Here is a 26,445-nt window from a genome sequence, read left to right on the forward strand (position 1 = left end):
ATATGCGGGATTGGGTAACGATCAGGAGTAGTGGCGTCGTTCAGGCGTCAGTAGTCACCGCATGGCTGCCAGCCGTTGCCCGGTTTCGGAACAATGTGGAGAGGCGAAGACCAGGGACTATTTGACCGGCGAATAATCCCCAGCCGCTCCTTCGTGTCGAACTCCGCTTTTGCAGCCGCGAGCTTGCCGGGTTCAAGCCTTCTAGCCCGCGCATAAACCGGGGAGCCAGTAGTGGTGATATGATGTTCAACACCATGCTTCGTGGCCGAGGAGGAGAAAGTAGTCCTGGTCAGCTCCAGGAACTCTCCGAGGAGCCGCGTGAAGTCATCCGGAGATGGGAACACGCAGGCGATAGAACGCGACACGGAGGTACTGTGGTGGCACGGAATTGAGTGGAAGGTGGCCACATTGATCGGCGGTGCCGGACATCAATGAGGAGGTCGTTGGCACACAGAAAATCCGCCCCTAGGATGGCCTGCGAGACTGTGGCCGTGACGAATTCCCAATGGAAGCGCTGACCACCAAAACACACTTGGACCTGCCGCTTTTGGAAAGTTCGAATGGCTGAGCCATTAGCCGCCACGAGGGAAAAGCCGTGGTCCCCAGCTTGCATATCGAGATTCGACGCAGGTAGGTTGCTACACTGTGCCCCGGTGTCACAAAGGAAACGTCGACCCGATAGGGAATCGGTGATGTAAAGAAGTTTCCCCGAAGATCCGATGGCCATCGCAGCCGTGGAGCGCCCATTAGACCCGATCCTCCTTTGCCAGGAACGCTGCAGGAGTTTTGTTATTTTTTGGGTGAAAAGCTGCAGGGAGAGCGGCAGCGTCGTGCCTTCGTGCCAAAACGGGCGTGGTAGGAGCACCTGCCCGCTGCAAGAGGAGCTGGAGCCGCGTCTGTGGGGGATGGGCGTCTCGTGGCAGCGCAGCACTGCTGGGTTACTGTGAAAATCTTATCTGCTTCGGCAGCAAGCTCGGCGCAGTCTGTGACCTCGGACCTGGCTAGGGCAGCCTGCACCTGCTCTGGCAGTTGGCAGAGGAATAGTTCCAGGAAGACGAAGCATTCCGGTTCGGCACCTAAGAGCGTGAGCATTTGGCTCATGAGCTCGGACGGTTTGGAGTCTCCGAGTCCGGGCATAGCGAGGAGCCGGCGAGCGCATTCTGACTTCGAAAGCCCGAAGACTTGTAGCAACCGCGCCTTTAAGGTATCATACTTGCGGTCAGTAGGAGGACTACCGAGGAGACTGACGATCCGCGAGGCATGGCGCTATCGAGGGCGGAGACCACGTAGCAATAACGGGTCTGATCTGCGATGATGTTCCTGATGGCGAACTGGGCTTCAGCCTGGATAAACCACGCGGCTGGTTGTTGCTCCCAGAACTGTGGCAGTTTCAGAGTCACGGCGTTCGTTTCCATGCTGAAGATCTTCCGCGAAAACCATTCACGAAAGTCGGGGTCACCAATGTAGGAACATGGGTTCCTAACTAAAAGACTGAGTTCTACTCAGGCGATCAAACAAAACGAACTTTAACGAAACAAACAGGCTTTAACAAGAAACTGCAGATTAACATCGAATGTAGGTCTGCTCTCTTTGGAGGCTCCACGAGGACTGCCCCTGCAGTCCCGTGGCTGACGTCATAACGTCATCACATTTTCCCGCCAGTCGGGAATCACGTGATGAGCGGCGTGACGTCATCACGCTTTAGCCGCGCTGTTAAAGTAACCACGCTCTGTACAGTTAAACAGCATAAATAAAGATACAGACTCAGGCTGTAGCTAACATGTTGTTAAAGGAATTATATACAAACGATTTGAGTCCTTTGGTGGCTCCGCCACAATAGCTCTTTTAAAGAGCTGGCACAGGCATGTTAGGCCAAATGGCTTTCTTCTGTGCTGTAAGATTCTATGGCCCTGATATTAATCTGATGCCGGCTACCAAACGGGGTGGTGGAATTGTGTGGGAGAAAGCCAACTGAGTGGGTCAGAATTTTAGATCACTGCATTGTACCAATTATTTTGACTTCTGGGTTTCACATCTCCAAGCTGCGCAGCGGGTGTGATGCGCACCCGCACAATGCGATCTCAGCTGTATTTAAAGGAACAGCGCACAAATGGAAACTGGAGGATGGATGATGGACATAGAGCAAGGGCAGCTCCCAGATTTAATGATGTCTCACTGGAATTACTGCTGGGTGCAGTCAGGAGCAGGAGGCATACACTTTTTCCCAGTAATGGGAGGAAGAATCCTGTGGATCTCCCCAAGAAGGCATGGTTGGAGGTAGCTGAGGAGGTGAGCAGTAAAGCATGGTGCCCAGGTTATGGATGCAATGTAGGATGCAGGTTAATGACCTAACCAGATCAGGAAAAGTGAGTATATTTGCTGATTCACCTACATCCTGTGCTTTAAGCTGCCCCCGCTTTCATTCTGTCTTGCTAAGCGTTCTCCATCACATCGCTCCTCACACCCACTCAACTTTTAGCAACATCCAGCCCTCACTTTCTATGCACTTCATGACTTCCCCATTTATCCATCCACCGTTGGCACTCATCCCCAATCCTTATGCAATATCTCTGACACACATATGCTGACTTCATTTCATCAATGACTGAACTATGAGAAGTCTGAGTATGGTGATTGTGACTTTGCCTCGACTAAATCATATCCCTTTCTTTTGTCTTCCAGGGCCTTCATGCATACAAGTGTCACTGGACATCCATGAGGACGATTCCTCCGAGGACCTGATTCTTTCTGAGGATGCACCCTCACAGGACATACAGCCATGCACCAGCACAGATACTCACACTTCAGTGGGTCCACTTAGGCAGTTAGTTGGGTTTTCACCTGGCGATTCACACCTCACAAGTGAGCACGAACAGACACTGGTAACTGGAACAGCTGTGGAGAGTCTGCGTCGGTGGGGGGGGGTGCAATCCTCTCCACACTCTGCTCAGCTGGACACAGATGCTAAATCCCGGGAGCTATTGTTGAGAAGGAGAATGCTAGAGCTGCATCAGCAACTTAGCTAGGTACCGACAGACATGCCACACACACTCTCCATAATAGCAGAGAGGACGGAGGAGTCCATCTTGATCGCTAGTGGATTGGTGGCGCAGGGATGAGCGAGAATGTCTACCAATGAGAGAGTGGCTACCTCAATGGAGGTTCAAGCACGGCTCTCAAATGAGTCCATGCAGGCCATGATGACTTTGGATAGCAACTTCTCTGCCACCTTAAACAGGATGACAGATACCTTATCATTGGCCTTACATCGAGTCACTGATCTCCACCAAGCTACTCTGCAGCAGAGTAGTAGGAGTCGCTGGTGCAGGAGAGAGATGCTGGCGAAAGGGGCATGGAAAAGTGGGGTTTCCACTCGAAGCGCTCCCTCTTCTCACCCGTTGTCCCCCGCCCCCCTTCAGCCAGTATCCAACATGCTGCCTCGTCTTCTGATGGCCGAGTCTGCCCTGCACAGGTGGAGCAGCCTTTGGCGGGTCCCTCAGTGGCTCCGAAACCCAGAGGCCTTCGGTCAAAAGCATCTCAACAGTCAGGGAAGGGATCTGAGCAGCCTGCTTCTACCTCTGCTGAAGTCACATGGAATGCATCACATAGAAATGGTAGGAATTGTAAATTGAAGAAATTGCTGATCTCACCACAGCGCGTTGTCACTGCCGTGGGTCGTGATGGTCTTCCTCTTCTGATGTGTGTCAAACACATTCAAGGCGCCTCCCATCTGACCGTGTCAATTTGAAATCCTCCCAGGTATAAAAAAGCTGTATCCACACAAACACTCACTGAAACTTATAAAATTCTAACAGGACTAGACAGACTAGATGCAGGAAGGATGTTCCCGATGGCGGGGGAGTCCATAACCCGGGGTCACAGTCTAAGGATAAGGGGTAAGCCATTTAGGACTGAGATGAGGAGGAATTTCTTCACCCAGAGAGTGGTGAACCTGTGGAATTCTCTACCACAGAAGGCAGTTGAGGCCAATTCATTAAATATATTCAAGAAGGAGTTAGATATATTTTTTAAGGCTAAAGGGATCAAGGGATATGGGGAGAAAGCAGGGACAGGGTACTGAATTTGGATGATCAGCCATGATCTCATTGAATGGCGGAGCAGGCTCGAGGGGCCGAATGGCCTACTCCTGCTCCTATCTTCTATGTTTCTATGTTTCTGCCAAACATTTGCCAGAGGGAACTGAAACAGCAGCTGCAATAAGTGAGCTTTTATTCAGATGGGCAATGAGAAGTTTAAATACCCACCTGAATTGCGGCTCAAACGCGCCTCTGGTTCCCTGGTCAGTTTCTCGACTGGTGAAACCTGTGCTGCTCAAGTTAAATTAGGAAACAAGTTAAAAACAGTTTTAAAAGAACTCATTAACGTCTCCTAAGGAAATGAATTGCACCAATACGTACCCGCCTGCATCCAGTCAGGAAATACCCAACTTCAGCGCGTAGGTTTGTCGCCGGCATTCAAACACGCCTTCATTAAACTTGGAAGTTGGAGCCAGGTTGCGCTCCTGATCGAAAAATCAATTATTTTTACCCCCAACCTGCTCCCAAACCGCCCATTCTTGGGGGTTAAAATTCCTCCCATTGTCTCTCCTTTTCTTTTTATGAAGAGAATACTTCTTTATGTGAACAGGTACATATTTATGTAACTATTTTGCAGGAGTATTGAGTTGGTTTGTACTTTTGCCAGTAGCTGTAAAGTTGACAGCAGTCCTCCATTTCTATGCTGCTGAGTCTTTCACTCTGCAGAGAACAGATGGATTCCCTTTGACATAAGACTACTAAACTGTACGTGGCTCCTCTAAATGCATTGCCCCAGATGTTGGTCATTTTTTAAATATTCATTTCTAGTCTTACTCAACCCCCCCCCCCAGCACCTTATGGAAATTATTATACTTGGGTTCTCTGCCTGTAAACACCAACACCATAACGTCCATAACTAATTCAGTAGCCGATGGCTTGATTTTATTATGGCACAATCAACGAACAAATGTTCCTGCAGAATGCTGCTCCTGACCATGTCTATAAAGTACTTGTTGATCACAGATAGAAACCATGGGGATGACGGTAATGGGATAAGTGGACATGCAGGCAGCAGTGGAGGAAAAGGTGTTTGCTCGAGACTCTGATTAAATTCCACTTACTATGAATAAAGAGATTGAACTTAAATCTTCACTGCTTGGTTTAATAAGAGAGCCCTATATTTATATGGCCATGATTCATAGTATTCCAGCCTGAGGTCAAGTTGGCAATGCTCCTTCCATACATGGGGCTGGCAGGGTTGTTTATAAAGCAGTTGGCCTTTTATCAGCTATTACTATTGACCACCTTTAATTAGCCACAAGAGCAGTTGAATAATGAATGCCTTTATCAGCCTTCACAAAATATAGTCAGAAAAAAACAAATACTGCCAATTGATGAAATTGAATGCAATGATGTAAAATTAGACATAATTATAGACAAATATTTTGAAATCGATGATATGCTCGGGAATCGACCAAAATTGGTATTTTTGTACATAGATAGAGCTGAAGGCCTTAGAATGTTAGTGCTGCTCAGACTACAACACAGACCACTCAAATTTGTGTTTGTCAAGCTGAGTGTCCTGGGCAGTTAGTAAGCACCAGTTACCCAAGTTTAGGAGGAGAATATATGGGGACACGTGTACTTAGATTTATTTGCATGGCTAATGAAGAATCTAGGTTTACAGAGAAAGAGAAAGAAAACCTGTTCTGGATCTTGCTGTAACTGGAATGAGCAAGAGTGCTGTTGAGCTGGTGGTTCCCACTGGAGTCTGTACTGTGAGCTGACATGCCAGGCTTAACCAGGTGTGTTGACACTTGAAGGGGTGGATGTGAGATCAACTTGGAGTATAGGCCTGGAATCCCTCCCCTCACAGAAACATAGAAACATAGAAGATAGGAGCAGGAGTAGGCCATTCGGCCCCTCGAGCCTGCTCCGCCATTCAATGCGATCATGGCTGATCATCCAAATTCAGTACCCTGTCCCTGCTTTCTCCCCATACCCCTTGATCCCTTTAGCCTTAAGAAATATATCCAACTCCTTCTTGAATATATTTAATGTATTGGCCTCTACTGCCTTCTGTGGTAGAGAATTCCACAGGTTCACCACTCTCTGGGTGAAAAAATTCCTCCTCATTTCTGTCCTAAATGGCTTACCCCTTATCCTTAGACTGTGACCCCTGGTTCTGGACTCCCCGACCATCGGGAACATCCTTCCAGCATCTAGTCTGTCCAGTCCTGTCAGAATTTTATAAGTTTCAATGAGATCCCCTCTCATTCTTCTAAACTCCAGCGAGTACAAGCCCAATCGACCCAATCTCTCCTCATACGTCATTCCTGCCATCCCAGGTATCAGCCTGGTGAATCTTCGCTGAACTCCTTCCATGGCAAGAACATCCTTCCTCAGATAAGGCGACCAAAACTGCACACAATACTCAAGATGTGGTCTCACCAAGGCCCTGTATAACTGCAGCAAGACATCCTTGTTCCTGTACTTAAACCATCTTGCTACGAAGGCCAACATGCCATGTGCCTTCTTCTTAACCACCTGCTGCACCTACATGCTTACCTTCAGCGACTGGTGCACAAGGACACCCAGGTCTCGTTGCACTTCCCCTTCTCCCAATCTATTGCCATTCAGATAATAATCTGCCTTCCTGTTTTTGCCACCAAAGTGGATAACCTCGCATTTATCCATGTTATATTGCATCTGCCATGCTTTTGCTCAATCACCCAACCTGTCCAAATCATCCTGGAGTTTCTCGGCATCCTCCTCACAGCACACACGCCCACCCAGCTTTGTGTCATCTGCAAATTTGGAGATATTACATCTAGTTCCCTTGTCTAGATCATTAATATATATTGTGAATAGCTGGGGCCCAAGGACCGATCCCTGCGGTACCCCACTAGTCACTGCCTGCCACTCGGAAAAAGACCCGTTTATTCCAACTCTTTGCTTTCTGTCTGCCAACCAGTTCTCTATCCAAGTCAATACCTTGCCCCCAATCGCATGTGCCTTAACTTTACAAGCTAATCTCTTATACGGGACCTTATCGAAAGCCTTCTGAAAGTCCAAATACACCACATCCACTGGTTCTCCCTTATCTATTTTACCAGTTACATCCTCAAAATATTCCAGTAGATTAGTCAAGCACGATTTACCTTTTGTAAATCCATGTTGACTTTGTCCGATCCCGTCACTGTTTTCCAAGTGCTCTGCTATTACATCTTTTATAATGGACTCTAGCATTTTCCCCATTACCGATGTCAGGCTTAACTTAATATCTGTTACATCTCCAGCTTTTTCCAGTTCTGATGAAGGGTCCCAGACCTGAAACGTTAACTCTGTTTCTCTCTCCACGGATGCTGCCTGGCCTGCTGAATATTTCCAGCATTTTCTGTTGTTATCTCTGGGAGGTTATTTGTGTCCTCCTTTTTGAAGACAGAACCAAAATATGGATTTAATTGGTCTCCCATTTCTTTGTTCCCCATTATAAATTTCCCTGATTCTGACTGCAAGGGACCTACACTTGACTTCACCAATCTTTTTCTCTTCACATATCTATAAAAGCTTTTACAGTCAGTTTTTATGCTCCCTGCAAGCTTACTCTCATATTCTATTTTCCCTTTCTTAATTAATCCCTTTGTCCTCCTTTGTTGAATCCTAAACTGCTCCCAATCCTCAGGTTTACTGCTTTTACTGGCCAATTTAAATGTCCTCTCCTTGGATATTATGCTATCCCTAATTTCCCTTGTTAGCCATGGTTGAGTCACCTTTTTTGTTTTATTTTTATGCCAAACTGGGATGAACAAATTCTGTAGTTCATCCATGCGGTCTTTGAATGTTTGCCATTGCCTATCCTCCGTCAACACTTTGAGTGACATTCCCCAATCAATCCTACCCAACTCACGCCTCAGACCATCGTAGTTTCCTTTATTTAAATTCAGGACCCTAGTCTCTGAGTCGACTACTTCATTCTCCATCTTAATGAAGAATTCGATCATATTATGATCGCTCCGACCCAAGGGGCCTCATACAACAAGATTGCTAATTAATCCTTTCTTGTTACATAATACCCAGTCTAAGATGGCCTGGTCTCTGGTTGGTTCCTCGACATATTGGTCCAGGAAACCATCCCTTAAACACTCCAGGAATTCCTCCTCCACAGTATTGTTACTAATTTGATTAGCCCAATCTATATGTAGATTAAAGTCACCCATGATGACTGCTGTGCCCTTATTGCACGCTTCTCTAATTTCCCTTTTAATGCCATCCCCAACCTCTGCATTACTGTTTGGAGGTCTATATACCACTCCCACTAACGTTTTCTGCCCCTTGGTATTTCTCAGTTCTACCCATACAGATTCCACATCAGAGCTAATATCCTTCCTTACAATTGTGTTAATCCCTTCTTTAACCAGCAATGCTACCCCACCTCCCTTTCCTTTTTGCCTATCTTTCCTGAATATTGAATACCCCTGGATGTTGAGTTCCCAGCCTTGGCCACCCTGGAGCCATGTTTCCGTAATCCCAATCAAATCATATTCGTTTACCTCTATTTGCGCAGCTAATTCATCCACCTTATTATGAATGCTCCTCGCATTAAGACACAATGCCTTCAGGCTTGTCTTTTTAATGCTCTTACACCTATTAGAATTATTATTTACTGTGGCCATGTTTGATTTAAACCGTTGATTTCTCTGACTGCCACTTTTGTTTTTCTCCTTCCTATCTTTTGCTTTTATCCTTGTTTCCCTTTCCTCTGTCCCCTTGCTCAGGTTCCCAAACCCTCCCCCAGAGCACTAGCAAACACTCCCCCTAGGATATCGGTCCCAGCCCTGCCCAGTTGCAAACCGTCCGGTTTGAACTGGTCCCACCTCCCCCAGAACCGGTTCCAATGTCCCAGGAATTTGAATCCCTCCCCCTTGCACCGTTCCTCTAGCCATGTATTCATCTGAAATATCCTTCTATTTCTACTCTGACTAGCACGTGGCACTGGTAGCAATCCTGAGATTACTACCTTTGAGGTCCTATTTTTAAATTTACCTCCTAACTCCCTATATTCCGCTTTTAGGACCTCATCCCGCTTTTTACCTATATCGTTGGTACCTATATGTACCACAACAACTGGCTGTTCACCCTCCCCTTCCAAGATGTTCTGCAGCCGCTCTGAGACATCCTTGACCCTTGCACCAGGGAGGCAACACACCATCCTGGAGTCTCGTTTGCGGCTGCAGAGACGCCTATCTATTCCCCTTACAATAGAATCCCCTATTACTATAGCTCTACCCCTCTTTTTCCTCCCGTCCTGTGCAGCAGAGCCACCCCTGGTGCCAGGAAGTTCGCTGCTGCTGCCTTCCTCTGGTAAGCCATCCCCCTAACAGTACTCAAAGTGGTGTACCTGTTTGAGAGGGGGATGTCCACAGGGGACCCCTGCACTACCTGCCTGTGCCTAGTACTCTGTCTGTTGGTCACCCATTCCCTTTCTGTCTGTCCAACCTTTGCCTGCGGTGTGACCAACTGATCAAACGTGCTATTCACAATGTCCTCAGCCTCGCGAATGGTCCAGTATGAATCCAATTGCAACTCCAGTGCCACAATGCGGTCTGCCAGTAGCTGCAGCTGGACATACTTCCTGCACACATAGTTGTCAGGGACACAGGAAGTGTCCCTGAGTTCCCACATAGCGCAGGAGGAGCATACCATGGCACCGGGCTGTCCTGCCATGACTTAACCTTTAATTAATTGCAATTAAATTAATTCAAATCAATCCCACCAATTACACTACAGTTAAATAGTATATTTATGGGCCCTGGTTTATAAACAGTCCCTGCTACACCACAGAGACTTTAGAAACTATAAACCACAGAGTTAAAGTTTAAAAAGAAAGAAATACTCACCAATGTTATGTATTGTGTGTTCTCCTCCCACCTGTGGTGGCGCTGTCACAGGGGATAAATGGTTGGGTGTTCTCTGTTAAGTTTAGCTCTCTTTGTTCGGAACTTTCCAGGACTTCCTTTCCTTCCAATAAAGCACTTCATGTTTGAATCTCTGAGTTCTGAGTCCTAAATTGTGTCTAGGTAGAAAGGTACCGACACAACAAGTGGCAAAGAGGAGCGGATGAATCTGCGTACGTTACGGGTGCAGTGAGTAAACAGAAAATTTAATTTGAAATGTGAGATGGCTACTATATTAGGAAACATCGGTGATTTTGATGAAAATGTGGCGCAATGGAGCGCTTATACGGAATGTTTTGACTATTTTGTATTGGCGAATGCCGTGGCAAATGAAAAGGTCATGCCTACCTTTTTGAGTGTAATCGGGCCGAAGACATTCAATTTACTTCACAGCCTCGTGCAGCCAGATAAGCCAGGAACTAAAACATATAAGCAACTAATGGAAATTCTTGGAGCACATTTTTCACCAAAACCTCTGGTTATTGCTGAGAGATTTAGATTTCACAAACGGAATCAAGAGGAGGGGGAATCAGTGACGATGTTTATTGCTGCTTTAAAAAGGTTGTCGGAACACTGCCAGTTCAAGGAGGTGCTGAATGACACCATTAGAGACAGACTTGTGTGTGGTCTGCAAAATGCAGCCACACAGAAGCGCCTTCTTACTGAGGACAACCTTACTCTTGAAAAGGCCATTGAAGTTAGTGTCTCCATGGAGATGGCGGAAAAGGAGGCTCACCAGTTGAGTTCAACAGGGAGAGTTCACAAGGTGTCGTCTGAGCCTAAAGGTGCGCGGAACGGCACATGTTACCATTGTGGGAAAATGGGCCATCACGCTAATGACTGCTGGTGTACGGAGCTGGAATGCCGAAATTGTGGCAAAAAGGGTCACATTGAACGTGCCTGTAGAGGTAAAAAAAGAACAGACAGAGCTGGAAAGCATGGAAGCAAAATGTCTGTATTTGGACAAGAGAGGAAAAAGAGTGTTCATTCAGTGCAGTATGATGGAACAAGCAAAACAGAGGGGAGCGACACTTCTGAGGAGGAAGAGGTGCACATACTGACGGTTGCAGGTGATTCAAATGGCTACTGGGTGTCACCACTAGTGGAGGGACAATCAGTGTGGCTGGAGGTGGCATAGTGGTTAGCACTGTTGCCTCACAGTGCCAGGGACCCGGGTTCAAATCTGGCCTCGGGTGACTGTCTGTGTGGAGTTTGCACATTCTCCCCGTGTTTGCGTGGGTTTCCTCCGGGTGCTCCGGTTTCCTCCCACAGTCCAAAGATGTGCGGGTTAGGATGATTGGCTATGATAAATTGACCCTTAGTGTTAGGGGGATTAAATACGTGGGGTTACGGGGATAGGGTGGGATATGTGTTGGTGTAGGGGTTACGGGGATCGGGTGGGATATGTGTCGGTGCAGGCTCGATGGGCCGAAATGGCCTCTATCTACACTGTGGGGTTTCTGTGATTTCTGTGATCTGTGAGGTGGACACAGGCGTGGCTGTGTCCCTTGTTTCAGACACTGTCTACAACAAAATGCTAAAGCATCTTACCCTTCAGCCAACAAACATTGTGCTAAAGATGTATACCGGCGAACCTGTGGCCATGAGAGGCGTCATTGAGGTGACAGTTAAATTGAACGGACAGACTGCAAAACTGCCACTATATGTGGTAAAGGGAAATTACCCATCGCTACTGGGACGTGCATGGCTAGAGAAAATCACGCTGGACTGGCCTGCAGTCCGCATGATGTCAAAAGGGGAGTCAGGTCTGACTGCAGTGTTAAACAAACATGCAGAACTCTTCAATGGGGAACTTGGGAGCATGAAAAAGATCAGCGTGAGACTGGACATTAAACCTGACAGCAAGCCGAAGTTTCACAAAGCCCGACCTGTACCCTATGCAATTAGGCCAACAGTTGAGGCTAACTTGGAGGCCTTAATTGAGAATGGAGTCCTGGAGCCTGTGAGCGTGAGCAAATGGGCCACACCCATTGTTCCTGTCCTGAAAAAGGATGGATCTGTTCGAATCTGCGGGGATTTTAAAGTGACTATTAACCCGGTGCTGTCTGCGGAACAGTACCCTCTTCCCCTCATTGATGATCTTTTTACGGGCCTGGCCGGAGGGCAAAAGTTCAGCAAAATAGACTTATGGTAGGCTTATCTACAAATGCATGTCGATGACAAATCAAAGGAGCTGCTGACAATTGTGACACACAAGGGGCTATACAGGTACTGCCGCCTTCCGTTTGGAATTACGTCGGCCCCTGCTCTATTCCAAAGGGCAATGGATCAGATTTTGAGTGGACTGCCAGGAGTCCAGTGCTACCTGGACGACATCCTTGTCACTGGGACAAATGAGGAGGATCATCTTCTGAACTTGGATGCGACACTACAACGACTGAAAGAGTGCGGACTCAGAGTTCGTAAAGACAAATGTGAATTCTTTCAGTCTTCAGTTGAGTACCTGGGGCGTGTCATTGACGCTACTGGCCTGCATAAGGCGCCGTCAAAGGTCAAGGTGATCGTGGAGGCCCCAGCACCCCAGAATGTGAGCCAGTTACATTCATTTCTGGGGCTACTTAACTACTATGGGAAGTTTATTCCAGACTTAGCAACATTGCTGAAGCCGTTACTGTTAGATCTGTGATTCTGAGAGTATGCTGTTTTTCAATAACTACACGGATGCCGGAACTTAACGATAAACAGGTATTTACTGGAGGAGGGTAGTCTCAAGACTGGGGGTACAGAGACATGCGCAAGGCTTATATACAGGTGTGGTCACTGCCAGTACTACAGTATACAGGAGCTGTAAAAGTAGTTCTGTCTTAAAGGCACATACACTACAATTCCTCCCCTTTTAGATTAGTAGTACCCCTAATATCCAAATAACAATTAACACTTTAACATGTACATTAAACAACAATAGTCCATTTATAGATTCAGTCTTTGGGGCGGCTTCCTGACCCTTTCGGGATAGCGCCTTTCCTGAGGTTCTTGTTCTTGGTGCAGAGGCGATTCTGACCCCTTTTCATCGGGTAGTTCATCGGGTTCCACTGCTACTGGTTCTGAGGTAGATGCTACCGGTATGTCGGGTTCATCCCCAGGTACTCGAGACATGGGGTTGACGCGTTCCTGTGATGCTAAGATCTGATCGAAGTGGCGTCTCACAATGTTCTCCCCGACATCCACTGTGTACATTAATGGCCCCTGCCTTGTGCATATCGTTCCGGGTTGCCATTTCTCTGTTCGATAGTCACGGGCCAAGACTGGTTGTCCAACATTGAAGCTCCTTGTCGGCTTCTCATTGATGTGCTGGAATTGTTTGACCTCAACATTTCTTTGCACATTTGGACTGAGCAAATCCAGACGAGATCTCAACCTTCGGTTAAAGAACATCATGGCCGGGGTCTGGTTGGTAACTGCATGTGTCACGTTTCGGTAGGCTAATAAGAAATTGTCCATCTTATGCTGTAGTGGAATTTCATCGTCGCACATGGCCTTTATCGCCTTCTTAAAGGTTTGTAAGAACCTCTCAGCCAATCCATTTGTGGCTGGATGATACGGGGCGCATGTGTAATGCCTTACCCCATTCCTTCTCATAAATTTTTGAAACTCTTCGGACACAAACTGTGGTCCATTATCAGAGCAAATCTGCTCTGGCAAACCGTTTCTGGCAAATATGGTCCGTAGGACTGCAATCGTTTTCTCTGTAGTGGTTGAGGACATTTTTATCACCTCAGTCCACTTCGAATGAGCATCCACTGCTATTAAGAACATTGAGTCCATGAATGGACCAGTGAAATCAATATGCACCCGTTGCCATGGAGAGGAGGGCCACTCCCATGGGTGTAGAGGGGCATGTGGTGGTGCATTTTGGACCTTCTGGCATCCTAAGCAGCTCTTAGTTAGGTCTTCGATTTGTTGATCGATTCCCAGCCACCAAACATAAGCCCTAGCAAGGCTTTTCATTTTTACTCCCCCCAGATGACCTTCATGTAGCTCATTTAGCACTCTCTCCCTTAACTTGGGTGGAATCACCACTCTGGTTCCACACATCACTGTCCCCTGGCATACTGACAGCTGTTCTCTTCTGGATGAGAATGCTGGCAACAGTGAGTCGCCATGTGTTGGCCATCCCCTCACCGTCAAATCATATACCTGAGACAGCGTCGGATCATTGCGGGTCTCCTTCTCTATATCCGCGTTCGTTACTGGCAATCGTTCAATTATTGACGAGTAAAATATCTCGATAGGGTCCACTGCTGGTGCTTCCTCCACAGTAGGCAGTGGCAGGCGCGATAGCCCATCAGCGTTCCCATGCTCTTTCGTGCCTTTATATTCTATTTCATATTGATTCGCCCCTAGAAACAGGGACCATCTTTGTAACCCTTGTGCAGTCATCACTGGAATGCCCTTCTTAGGACTAAAGATGGAGACAAGTGGTTGGTGGTCAGTCAGCAAGGTGAACTTCTGCCCATGCAGATAGTGGTTGAATTTTTTTACTCCCCATTCTAGGCTGAGGGCCTCCCTGTCAATCTGGGCGTAGTTGCGCTCGGCTGAGGTTAGTGACCGAGACGCAAAGGCGACTGGCCTCTCCAACCCATCTGGGAATTTGTGCGACAGCACCGCTCCAATGCCATAGGGTGATGCATCACATGCCAAACGAATTGGTAGCGCTGGGTTGAAATGGCCCAACACCTCTTTTGAGGTGATCAATTCTTTACACTTCTGGAAAGCTCGTCTACGTTCATCATCCCACTTCCATGGTACCCCTGTTTGCAGTAGGGTGTTCAGTGGGTGTAATACCGTGGACAAATTTGGTAAGAACTTGTGGTAGTAGTTTACCAGCCTGAGGAACAACCTCAGTTGTGACACTTTTTCCGGTGCTGGAGCCTTGACTACTGCCTCAATCTTTTCAGGGGACTTATGTAACCCCTCTTCATCGATGACGTGGCCACAATACGAGATCTGTTTCTGGAAAAACTCGCACTTGTGGCGATTAGCTCGTAGCCCATACTCCTTTAATCTGGTGAGCACCCTCGCCAAGTTGGCGAGGTGATCACTGTCATTTTCGCCCGTGACCAAGATGTCGTCCAAATAACACTGGGTCCCTGGAATCCCTTGCAGGACTTGATCCATTGCCCTTTGCCAGATAGCCAGAGCCGAGGCTACCCCGAACACCAGCCGGTTGTATTGATAGAGACCTTTATGAGTGTTAATCGTAAGGTATTGTTTCGGAGCTTCTTCTACCTCCATTTGCAAGTACGCCTGGGCTAGATCAATTTTGGTGAAGCGTTTACCTCCAGATAGCGAGGCGAAAATATCCTCAATTCGTGGAAGCGGATATTGTACCGTGTGAAGGACTGGGTTCACTGTCACCTTAAAATCCCCACAGATGCGAACCTTCTTTGGTTTCCCAGGCGTATTACTCAACGACCTCTTCATTACAGGAACGATGGGTGTAGCCCACTCGCTCCAGTCCACTTTGGACAGTACTCCTGAATGTTCCAACCCTTCCAGCTCTGCTTTGACAGCTGGTCTGATCGCATAAGGCACTCGTCTGGCCTTAAGAAACTTTGGGCTTGCATTTTCCTCTATTTTAATCGTTGCTGTTATGCCTTTTAGTGTTCCTAGTCCCTCCTGGAACACTTCTTTTGCATCAGTTAGCAATTTTGACAGTCATCCAGGTGTGACGTCGTCATCCTTTTTGGCCTCAACCTTCAGTGCCTGTATGAAATGCAAATCTAATTGTATCTTCCGGATCCATTCACGTCCTAGCAGTGGTGGTCCTCCATCTGGCAATACATATATATACATTTTAGGTATTTCCTGGCCTTTATTTTTCCTTTGGGGTAGAGTTTTTGCCCTGTATACGTCTTCAAGACAATCTCTGTAGCTTTCAAGGGTATATGTGAAAATAGCCGCTTGTAGTCCCTTTGGTTTATGACTGTTAGGGCTGATCCTGTGTCCAATTCCATTTTCACTTGGACTCCATCTATCTTGAGTGTAACCCAGATAGTCTGGTGATCCTCCATTTTGGTTACCTTATGTAGTTTCAGACAACCCAGCTCCTTGCTTCCGGAGTCTGTGTCACTTTTCTGTTCGTCTGAATCACTGTCCATCACCTGGTGTACCTTTTTGTACTTCTCCTGTGGAGATTTCTTACTGTTGGTTTTCTTCCCAGACCTGCAGACTCTTGCTATGTGTCCTGCTTTTCCACACTGTCTGCACACTTGGTCCTTGAACCAACAATCCTTCTGGTCATGTGTTGTTCTGCCGCAGCGATAGCACTTCCCTGTTCCATAGGACATTTCATTGGTGCCATATTCTTGCGGTCTCCGTTGTATCGCTGCAGCTCCCCTTGCGGCTGCTTCGTGTGATACTGCCATACTGAAAGCCTTGTCCAGCGTAAGATCCTTTTCTGATAGAAGCCATTTCTGGGTTCCTTCACTTTGTAGCCCACACACAAACTTGTCCCTTAACGTATCTGCTAGTCCCGCTCCAAACTGGCAGTGTTTCGATAGCTTGCGCAGTTCCGTTAGGTACACCGCATTGCTTTCGTCTTTGTGTTGGTTCCTTTTATGGAACTTAAATCGTTCTGCTATCAGCAGCGGTGTGGGGTTTAAGTGGTCCTGTAGGATTTCTACTATGCTTTCGAAATTCTTGTTCACCGGCTTCTCTGGGGTTATTAGATTTCGCAGTAACCCATAAGTTTTTGCACCCATGGAATTTAACAAAACCAGTGCTTTACTAGCATCTGGCACTTCATTCGCCCTGCAGTACACCTCAATACGTTCCACATATGTCGCCCAATCTTCGACTTCATTGTCGAATGTAGAGATACTGCCACTCTTCGGCATCCCTGGGTGTGATTTAACTGTCAAAAATGGCGTCTCCCGCGCTTCCCCTTCTTCTCCGCTGGCACAAACTGGCGTCTCCCGCACTTTCCTTCCTTCCCGCGCTCGCCCTTCTTCTCCGCTGCGGCTTCTAAAACTGGCGTCTCCCGTGCTCTTCCTTCTTCTCCGTGGCTCAATGGCGTCTCCCGCGCTCTCCCTTCTTCTCCCCGCGGACACTGTTCAGCCCTTGAGCCCTGGCTGTGCTCTTCGCGTTCTTTTTTTTTTCTCGACGCCGCTCAGTCCTGAACCCGGCTGTTGCTTTACCCTCCCTCTCTCCGGTTTGTTTTTTTTGTTTTTTTTTCGATGCCGCTCAGTTTTCAACCCTGTGCGCTTCACCCTCTGTCTTACCCCGTCGACGCTGCTCGGCTTTCTCTCCGCCGTCGGTCGGCTCCAGCCGCCGCTGTCCGGGAAGGGTCTGTGCTGGACCTGTCGTCAGTCTCTTGCTTATCATTGTGGCTGGGGAACCAAGCCCGGCTCTCCACAGCCTCCCCTGCGATGTTCACTCTCTGCCGGACGACTGGGCGGTTGCTCGTGGTCGATGCCCGTGTTCCTGGCCTCGACTTTTTCTTTGTTACACCGCCCTCCCGGAGCGAATCCTCGAAGGGAAATGCAGAGTTGCAGGTAGATTCGAATCGACACTCGTCGCCACTGTTAGATCCGTGATTCTGAGAGTATGCTGTTTTTCAATAACACACGGATGCTGGAACTTAACGATAAACAGGTATTTACTGGAGGAGGGTAGTCTCAAGACTGGGGGTACAGAGGCATGCGCAAAGCTTATATACAGGTGTGGTCACTGCCGGTACTACAGTATACAGGAGCTGTAAAAGTAGTTCTGTCTTAAAGGCACATACACTACAGTTACATCAGTTGCTATGTCAAGGCAAAACATGGAAATGGACTGAACTGTGCAATGAAGCTTTCGCCGAAGCAAAGAAAGCATTGCTGAAATCGGAGGTCCTGACACACTTCGACCCAAAGCTACCCGTGCAACTAGCATGTGATGCATCACCATATGGTGTGGGAGCAGTCATATCCCACATCATGCCTTCGGGTGAAGAGAAACCTATCGCCTTCGCATCACGCACCTTGAACAAGGCCGAGAGTAACTATGCGCAGATCGAGCGCAAGGCCTTGGGGATCATTTTTGGAATTTAAAAATCTCATCAGTACCTGTTTGGGAGAAGGTTCACACTCCTGATGGACCACCGTCCATTGACTTCAATCTTCGGGCCCCACACCGGAATTCGGTCTCTCGCTGCAAGCAGGATGCAAAGGTGGGCTTTACTGTTGTCAGGACACACATACAACATCAAATATCGCAAATCAGACTTGCACGGCAACACAGACGGTCTCTCGAGGCTACCTTTGCCTGTTACTCCCCCAGAGCCTCGTCAGATAGACATCTTCTACTTTAGACAAGTGGAGGGAGCACCTGTCACTGCAGTTCAGGTGTGAAGGTACACCCGCAACGATCCAGTCCTGTCTGAGGTAATGGACGATGTCATTCGAGGGAGAGCTATAGGAGATTCTCCTAGTTTGAAACCTTACGTTTCAAAAAGAAATGAGCTCTCCGTCCAGGCAGGTTGTCTTCTTTGGGGACGCCGTGTCATCATTCCGCCACCTCTGAGGGAACCTATACTGCAACAACTTCATACAGGCCACAGTGGGATGGTTCGGATGAAGGAAATGGCAAGAAGCTACTTCTGGTGGCCAGGTCTCAATGGGAATATTGAGGAGAAAGCCAAAACATGTTCCCCATGTGAAAGGATCCGGAATGTTCCACAGCTGGCAACCCTACACCCCTGGGATTGGCCTGCAGAAGTGTGGCAGCGAGTACATGTGGACTTCGCCGGTCCTTTCGAAGAGAAGATGTTTATGGTGGTTGTGGACGCTCGTAGCAAGTGGCCGGAGGTCGCTGTGATGAGGTCTACCACGGCAGAGAAAACAATTGAGAAACTTGGTGAGATGTTCAGCCGTTATGGCTCACCGGAACAACTCGTAAGTGACAACGGTCCACAATTTGTATCACAGGAGTTTGCAACTTTCCTGCATGTGAATGGTGTCCAACACATCAGGTCTGCGCCCTATCATCCCTCTACTAACGGCCAGGCAGAAAGGTTTGTGCAAACTTTGAAGCACGCCTTGAAGGCATCGCAAAGTCAGGGCTCAATCCACCAACGTCTGAACAGCTTCCTGTTGTCCTACAGGAACGAGCCGCATGCCACAACCAAAACTTCCCCCGCTTCACTCATGATGAAGAGGCAGTTGCGGACAAGTTTTGACTTACTCAAACCTCCAAGGGCAGAACAGGTTGTCCATTGTCAACAACAAGCTCAAGTTGAAAAGAGAGAGAAAAGAGCCAAGGAGAGACGGTTTCATCCGGGAGAGCACGTCCTAGCTCGAAACTACAACACTGGACCGAAATGGGTTCCTGCTACGGTGATCGCGCAGACAGGCCCTGTGTCTTACACGGTTGAGACTGCTGAGGACATCGTCTGGAGAAGACACACAGATCAACTGTTGCTAGGAGCAGAGACAGCCACAGAGGCTCCAACGGCTGGTTGGCCTGAACTGTTTCCGGATGATATCGCTGATGGGCCTTCAATAACCACAAAACTAGAAGTTATAGACTTAAACAAGTTGGCTTTTAATCACTAAGGTCAGAGCTAACATCTCAACACGCCGACTGGTTCACAGGAATGAGTCATACAGATCCTGGGATCTTTATGTAAGAGAAGTCAGGGGCGGAGCCAAGAGCCAAGACCTGGAACCTCCCAGGTTAGTTGGGAAAGAGGAAGTGAAACTATACACAGTGGGGGAGGGTAATATACATGAGTGCAAAACGAATACAGGATCAAGACAAACAGATTTCATTACATTCACCCCTTCTATAGATTTAGTCCATCAGGGTGATGTTTCTTAAAAGTTGGTATAAGTGAGTCTGTCAGGAGGTTTTGCAGTTCTCAGTGATCGGCGCAAAGCCGGTTGGGGTGCCTCTAGGGGAATGGATTCTGGTTCCTCCGCTGTCCGGGCCTCCGCAGTGTCTTCCAGGTTATCTGCAGTGTCCTCCAGGTTAAAGTTGGGTATTGATACCTCTGGGCGTCCTGTCTCTTTGCAGTGTAGGTCTTCATCGGGTAGTCTCCCATCGTTCTCTCCGCTCCCCGAGGGAGCGAGGTCTTTTATGGAAACAGTGTTCTCTCGCCCATCAGAGTATTCGATATAGGCATACTGAGGGTTTGCATGGAGGAGCTGTACCTTTTCCACAAGGGGGTCCATTTTATGGCCTCTCACGTGCTTCCGCAATAATACTGTCCCCGGAGACGTCAGCCACGCGGGTTGAGATATGCCCGAGGTGGATTTCCGGGGGAAAACGAACATCTTTTCGTGAGGGGTAGCGTTAGTGGCAGTACATAACAGAGACCTTATGGAGTGGAGCACGTCTGGGAGGACTTCCTGCCAGCGGGAGGTCGGAAGGCCCTTTGACTTTAAGGCTAACGTGACAGCCTTCCAAACAGTAGCATTCTCCCTTTCCACTTGCCCATTACCCCGGGGGCTGTAGCTAGTGGTTCTGCTAGTGGCTATCCCCTTCGAGAGCAAGAACTGGCGCAGCTCGTCACTCATGAATGACGTCCCCCTATCGCTGTGTATGTAGTTCGGCATGCCAAACATGCAGAATAGATTACAGAGACACTTGATGACCGTGGCACTGGTCATGTCTGGGCAGGGAATGGCGAAGGGGAAGCGGGAATATTCATCAATGATATTGAGGAAGTATACGTTACGGTCGGCAGAGGGAAGGGGTCCCTTGAAGTCCAGACTTAGGCGCTCGAATGGCCGTGTGGCTTTGATAAGGCATGCACGGTCAGGCCTGTAGAAACGAGGCTTGCATTCCGCACAGATGCGGCAGGCTCTGGTCATTGCCCTGACCTCCTCGATGGAGTGGGGCAGATTGTGGGACTTTATAAAATGGTATAGTCGGGTGACCCCTGGGTGACAGAGGTCATTGTGGAGACCCTGTAATTTGTCCGTATGAATGCTGGCACACATTCCCCGCGATAGGGCGTCTGGGGGTTCATTAAGGGCTCCCGGCCTGTACATAATATCATAGTCAAACGTGGATAGTTCGATCCTCCACCTGAGTATTTTGTCATTCTTGATTTTCCCCCTTTGTTTGTTATTAAACATGAAAGCCACCGACCGCTGGTCGGTGAGCAGGGTGAAACTTTTGCCGGCTAGGTAGTGTCTCCAGTGCCGCACTTCCTCCACTATAGCCTGTGCCTCCTTCTCGACAGAAGAGTGCCTGATTTCAGGTCCCTGAAGGGTTCGGGAGAAGAAGGCCACAGGTCTCCCAGCCTGATTGAGGGTCGCAGCTAAGGCAAAGTCTGACGCATCGCTTTCGACTTGAAAGGGAATGCATTCGTCCACTGCACACACTGCAGCCCTTTCAATGTCCTGTTTAATACTGGTGAAAGCCTCCCGAGCTTCAGCTGATAGTGGGAAGGACGCCGATTTAATGAGGGGTCGGGCCTTATCAGAGTAATTGGGCACCCATTGGGCATAATACGAAAACAATCCCAGGCACCTTTTTAAAGCTTTGGGATTGTGTGGCAGGGGCAGTTCCTTTAGGGGGCGTAATCGGCCAGGGTCCGGTCCAATTACCCCATCTTCCACCACACAGCCGAGGGTACAGAGACGGGTTGTGTTGAAGACACATTTGTCTTCGTTGTAGGTTAGATTCAGCTTTAGGGCAGTTTTTTAAAATCTCGCAAGATTTAGATCGTGGTCTTGCTGGTTGTGCCCGCAGATAGTGACATTGTCCAGATAGGGGTAGGTAGCTTGTAGTTTATTCTCGTCAACCATGCGGTCCGTCTCACGTTGGAAGACCGAGACCCCATTTGTTACCCCGAAGGACACTCTGAGAAAATGGTAGAGGCGCCCGTTCACCTCGAAGGTGGTGTATGGGCGGTCCTCCGTTCTAATGGGGAGCTGGTGATACGCAGATTTGAGGTCGATAGTCGAGAAGACTCGGTATTGCGCAATCTGGTTGACCATTTCTGATATGCGGGGTAAAGGGTAGGCGTCCAGCTGGGTATAAATATTAACAGTCTGGCTGTAGTCAATTACCATCCGTTTCTTTTTGCTATTTTTAACTATGACTACTTGGGCACGCCACGGGCTGGTACTGCATTCAATAATGCCTTCCCGCAGGAGCCTGTCCACTTCCGCCTTGATAAAGTGTCTGTCTTCCAGACTGTACCGTCTACTTTTGGTCGCTATGGGCCTACAGTTCGGAGCGAGATTAGTGAATAACGAGGGTGGGCTGAATTTTAAGGTTGATAGGCCACAGACTGTGAGTGGCGGCTGGGACCCGCCATATGCTAGCGTGACACTTTCGTGATGACACTGGAAGTCCAGGCCCAAGATTACATTAACACAGAGTTCTGGCATCACGAGGAGTTTAAAATCCTTGTAGTCCGTGCCTTTTACAGTCAGTGTTACCACACAGTAGCCCAAAATGTCCGAAGTGTGGGGCTTAGCAGCCACAGCAATTCTGCTCCGTGTCGTGGTTACTGTTAATGAGTGCCGCCGTACCAGGCTAGGGTGGATAAAACTCTCGGTACTCCCACAGTCAATTAAACATTTCGTTAAATTCCCGTTTATCTGTATGTCCATCATGGATTTTGTTAACGGGTGTGGCCTGGATTGATCCACTGTGATCGAAGCCACTGTTGGGCCCTGGGCGGCCGTTGAGTCGGGAAAAGATGGCGGATCCCAAGATGGCGGCCCGCACGGCACGCACGAGGCGGTGACGGAGTTGGAAATCGGATTCCCCCTGCAGACTTTGCTAAAATGCCCCTTTTTCTTACATTTGAAGCGTGTAGCGTCTTTCGCTGAGCATCGTTGTCTGGGGTGCTTGGCCTGGCCGCAGAAGTAGCATTTCGGGCCTCGAGACATTGCCGCTGTAGTAGGACTCCTGGGTGAACTTCTGTGTGGGGACTCCGGCGGCGTAGAACTGGTCTGAGACCTGGATGGGGAAGATGGCTGATTCCAAGATGGCGGCCCCCTCGGCGTGCACGAGGCGGTGAGGGCCGCATGGCCGGAAGAATAAGAGTCAGAGTTTTTCTGGGCCACGTCCAGCGATCGCGCAGTGGCCACTGCCTTTTTTAAGTCCAGGACCTCCTTCTCCAGCAGTCTCTGCCGGATATAATTCGATTTGAGGCCCGTGCTGAAGGAATCGCGGACCAATTCGTCAGAGTACGCGTTGGCCGTCACGGCTTTGCAGTTACAGTCCCGGACCAGGTCCTTTAGGCCCTGTAAGAAATCGTCCATTGTTTCCTCTGGTCGCTGCCTGCGTGTAGCCAGCAGATGTCTGCCGTACACTTCGTTTACCGGCCTCTGGTATTGGGCCTTCAGGATAGTGATGGCCTCCGTGTAAGAGGTGGCATCCCGGATGAACGAATAAATCCGATGACTTACGCGAGTAGTCAGTGGACTCAGTTTATCTACCTCGCTAGCGGATGAGGCCCCCGTGAAGAGTTCGAAGCATTTGAGCCAGTGTCCAAATTGATTTGATGCTTCAGCAGAATTTGGACCCAAGTCCAGACGCTTTGGTTTTAGGAGTCGATCCATCCTAGTATTCTTTAGTGATTAAAATTGATGGGCCTTCAATAACCACAAAACTAGAAGTTATAGACTTAAACAAGTTGGCTTTTAATCACTAAGATCAGAGCTAACATCTCAACACGCCGACTGGTTCACAGGAATGAGTCATACAGATCCTGGGATCTTTATTTAAGAGAAGTCAGGGGCGGAGCCAAGAGCCAAGACCTGGAACCTCCCAGGTTAGTCGGGAAAGAGGAAGTGAAGCTATACACAGTGGGGGAGGGTAATATACATGAGTGCAAAACAAATACAGGATCAAGACAAACAGATTTCATTACAACCGCAAACCAGCATCCCTTGCCACAGTGCTCTCCTCCAACACAGGAAGTCATAGAGACTGTTCCACCTGTGCAAACTCCTGACTTTCGACTGACACAGGCACCTTCTCCATCCAGACCTGTGTCAATGCCTACTGCTGTGGAAGCCAGCGATGACCGCCGGTATCCTGTCAGAGAGCGGCGGCCTCCAAGACGCTTGGATCTGTAGGCTTAGTGACTTACCCACAAGACTGGGGCAGAATAAACCCCCAGGGTAAAGTCAGGGGTTGAGGCAGTCTACCTCTACCCTAGGTTCGTTGAGTGCATTGAAAGTAACTTACCTGTTGAGGAATAATGTGGACCTTCCATTTAAGAGGGGAGGAAATGTTATGTATTGTGTGTTCTCCTCCCACCTGTGGTGGCGCTGTCACAGGAGATAAATGTTTGGGTTTTCTCTGTTAAGTTTAGCTCTCTTTGTTCGGAACTTTCCAGAACTTCCTTTCCTTCCAATAAAGCACTTCATGTTTGAATCTCTGAGTTCTGAGTCCTAAATTGTGTCTAGGTAGAAAGGTACCGACACAACAACCAACCAATCACTTACCTGCTTTCTGGTGACGTCACACTTGGATTACTTTTTACTTCTCTCCTTCCCTCTGAGTTCCGAGTTCGGAGACTGGTAAGCCTACCTGGGTCTCTGGGGCCTTTTATACAGCCGCTCTGCTCCGCGATTCCCGCCGACTCTCGCTCCGCACTGAGGCCTACCTGGGTCTCTGGGGCCTTTTATACAGCCGCTCTGCTCCGCGATTCCCACCAACTCTCACTCCGCACTGAGGCCTACCTGGTCCTACCTGGGTCTCCCCCTGTCTGTTATAATTGGTGCCAATTGGGCATCAGAAATTTCCAGGACATAGCGGAGTCACCGGCAGCTCCACTCGTGGCTGGTCAACCCCACATTTCTCCATCCCCCCAGTCCTTCCGTCTTTTGGTTGTTGCCAAGCCAAGTTGATCTCCTAGTTGCATGGGCATCTGGCTGTATTATGCCATATTAGGTGATGTCCCCCTGCCCTGGATACTTTGCGGTGGTCAGAAGCAGAGGCCAACAGTGGGTGCTCCCCAGTAGATTTTCTGGAGCTTTGTCCTCTACAATATGGATTTGCCAACTGAAAACTTTCATACCATTCAGCGTGTCATAGATCCACCACAGCAGACATTTATAATTTTATAACCTGCAATAACACCTGCAATGGACCATTTGCCATTATCAGTATTACATTGTGTGCTGTGCTGCTGTTGCGGAGAAGACCTAATCCACCCAGATGCTTTTCCATTCATAAATGTGGAGGCATCCAAAAATATGCCTCCTGAAAAGAATGGACAAAGACCCAAATCAGTCCAACCATGGACCCCAGAAAAAGGAAAACAGAGCAATTTAACAGTTCTAGAGGTACATTTGTGGTAAGACCCACTTTCATATAGAAAAAGGATAACCCACTATCAGCTCCATCCAAAACTTTAAGTCAGTGTTTCAGTTTCTAGATGCAGATTTTAAGAAAAGGCAGTAAGGAACTGTAGGGTAGAAGGTCTATTCAAAATCATTTATCTTCAACTCCTTAGGTGTACAGTGGTGCCAGACAAATTCAAGCTAATATACTGTACCTGCCCTTCCGAGAGGGCAGCTCCATCAATAATTTCATAGACACAGCCTTCTGTGAAGTAAAATACGCCAAGATCAAGCAAACAATGGCATTCGTTCAAGAGTGCAGATGGAGTTTGCTTATGGGAAAGAGCACCATCAAAGTTTGCCTTTGGCCAGTTCTAATCTGGCTGAGAGACTTTTGTCCTGTTCAATCTGAATTTCCACAGGCAATATTACTTTTGACAAATGCACAACAATAGGACTGTCTGTCTTGCACACTTGAAAGAGTCACTACATTTCTTTTTTGGAATGTCTTATTAATGTTAACATGGAAATTATGTCTATCCTGCAGTGCAGTGAAATCTGGTTAGAACAATCTTCGTGCTCATCTTGGAACGGTTTTCTAGACAATTGGCTTTGTATAGTACTTAAAAACATTTTGTTCAAGTCACACAACACATGCACTGCATAAACATTTCAGAGAGGGTTGCTTGACTGATCAAGAGCAGGAACCCTGGGAGAAATATTTTTTCCATCCGTTGCCAATGGACATTTGAGGACAACATTTGACTCAACATAGAGTTCAACAATTTCAGATCATAACCTCGGCCCCTTTCACATACATATATATTTTTTATTTTTTTATCTACACTTTTGTTTGGCCTTTTTTCTTTCCTCCCACATGGCAGCTGTCCTCCATTCTGCCAGCGCAATTCACACTTCATCTAGAGCCATCCTTTGTTCCTTAACTTGTCCCATTACCATCTCCTCTTGCTTTGAATATTTCTTAATGTCTCTTAATCTCTCCTGCTTTCTATCCTATCACTGACCTTCCCTTTTGTTCTTTCATCCCCTCCCCCTTTTCCCAGCCCCTAACTTGCTTTAAAATCTATTCCTTTTCCTGCTTTTTTCCAGTTCTGACGAAAGGTCATTGACCTGAAACGTTAACTCTGTTTCTCTCTCCACGGATGCTGCCCTGGCCTGCTGAGTTTTTCC

The sequence above is a fragment of the Somniosus microcephalus genome, chromosome 16 (genome assembly GCF_052327205.1).
Source record: "Somniosus microcephalus isolate GS21.2 chromosome 16, FLI_Smic_1.0, whole genome shotgun sequence".
NCBI lineage: Eukaryota > Metazoa > Chordata > Chondrichthyes > Squaliformes > Somniosidae > Somniosus > Somniosus microcephalus.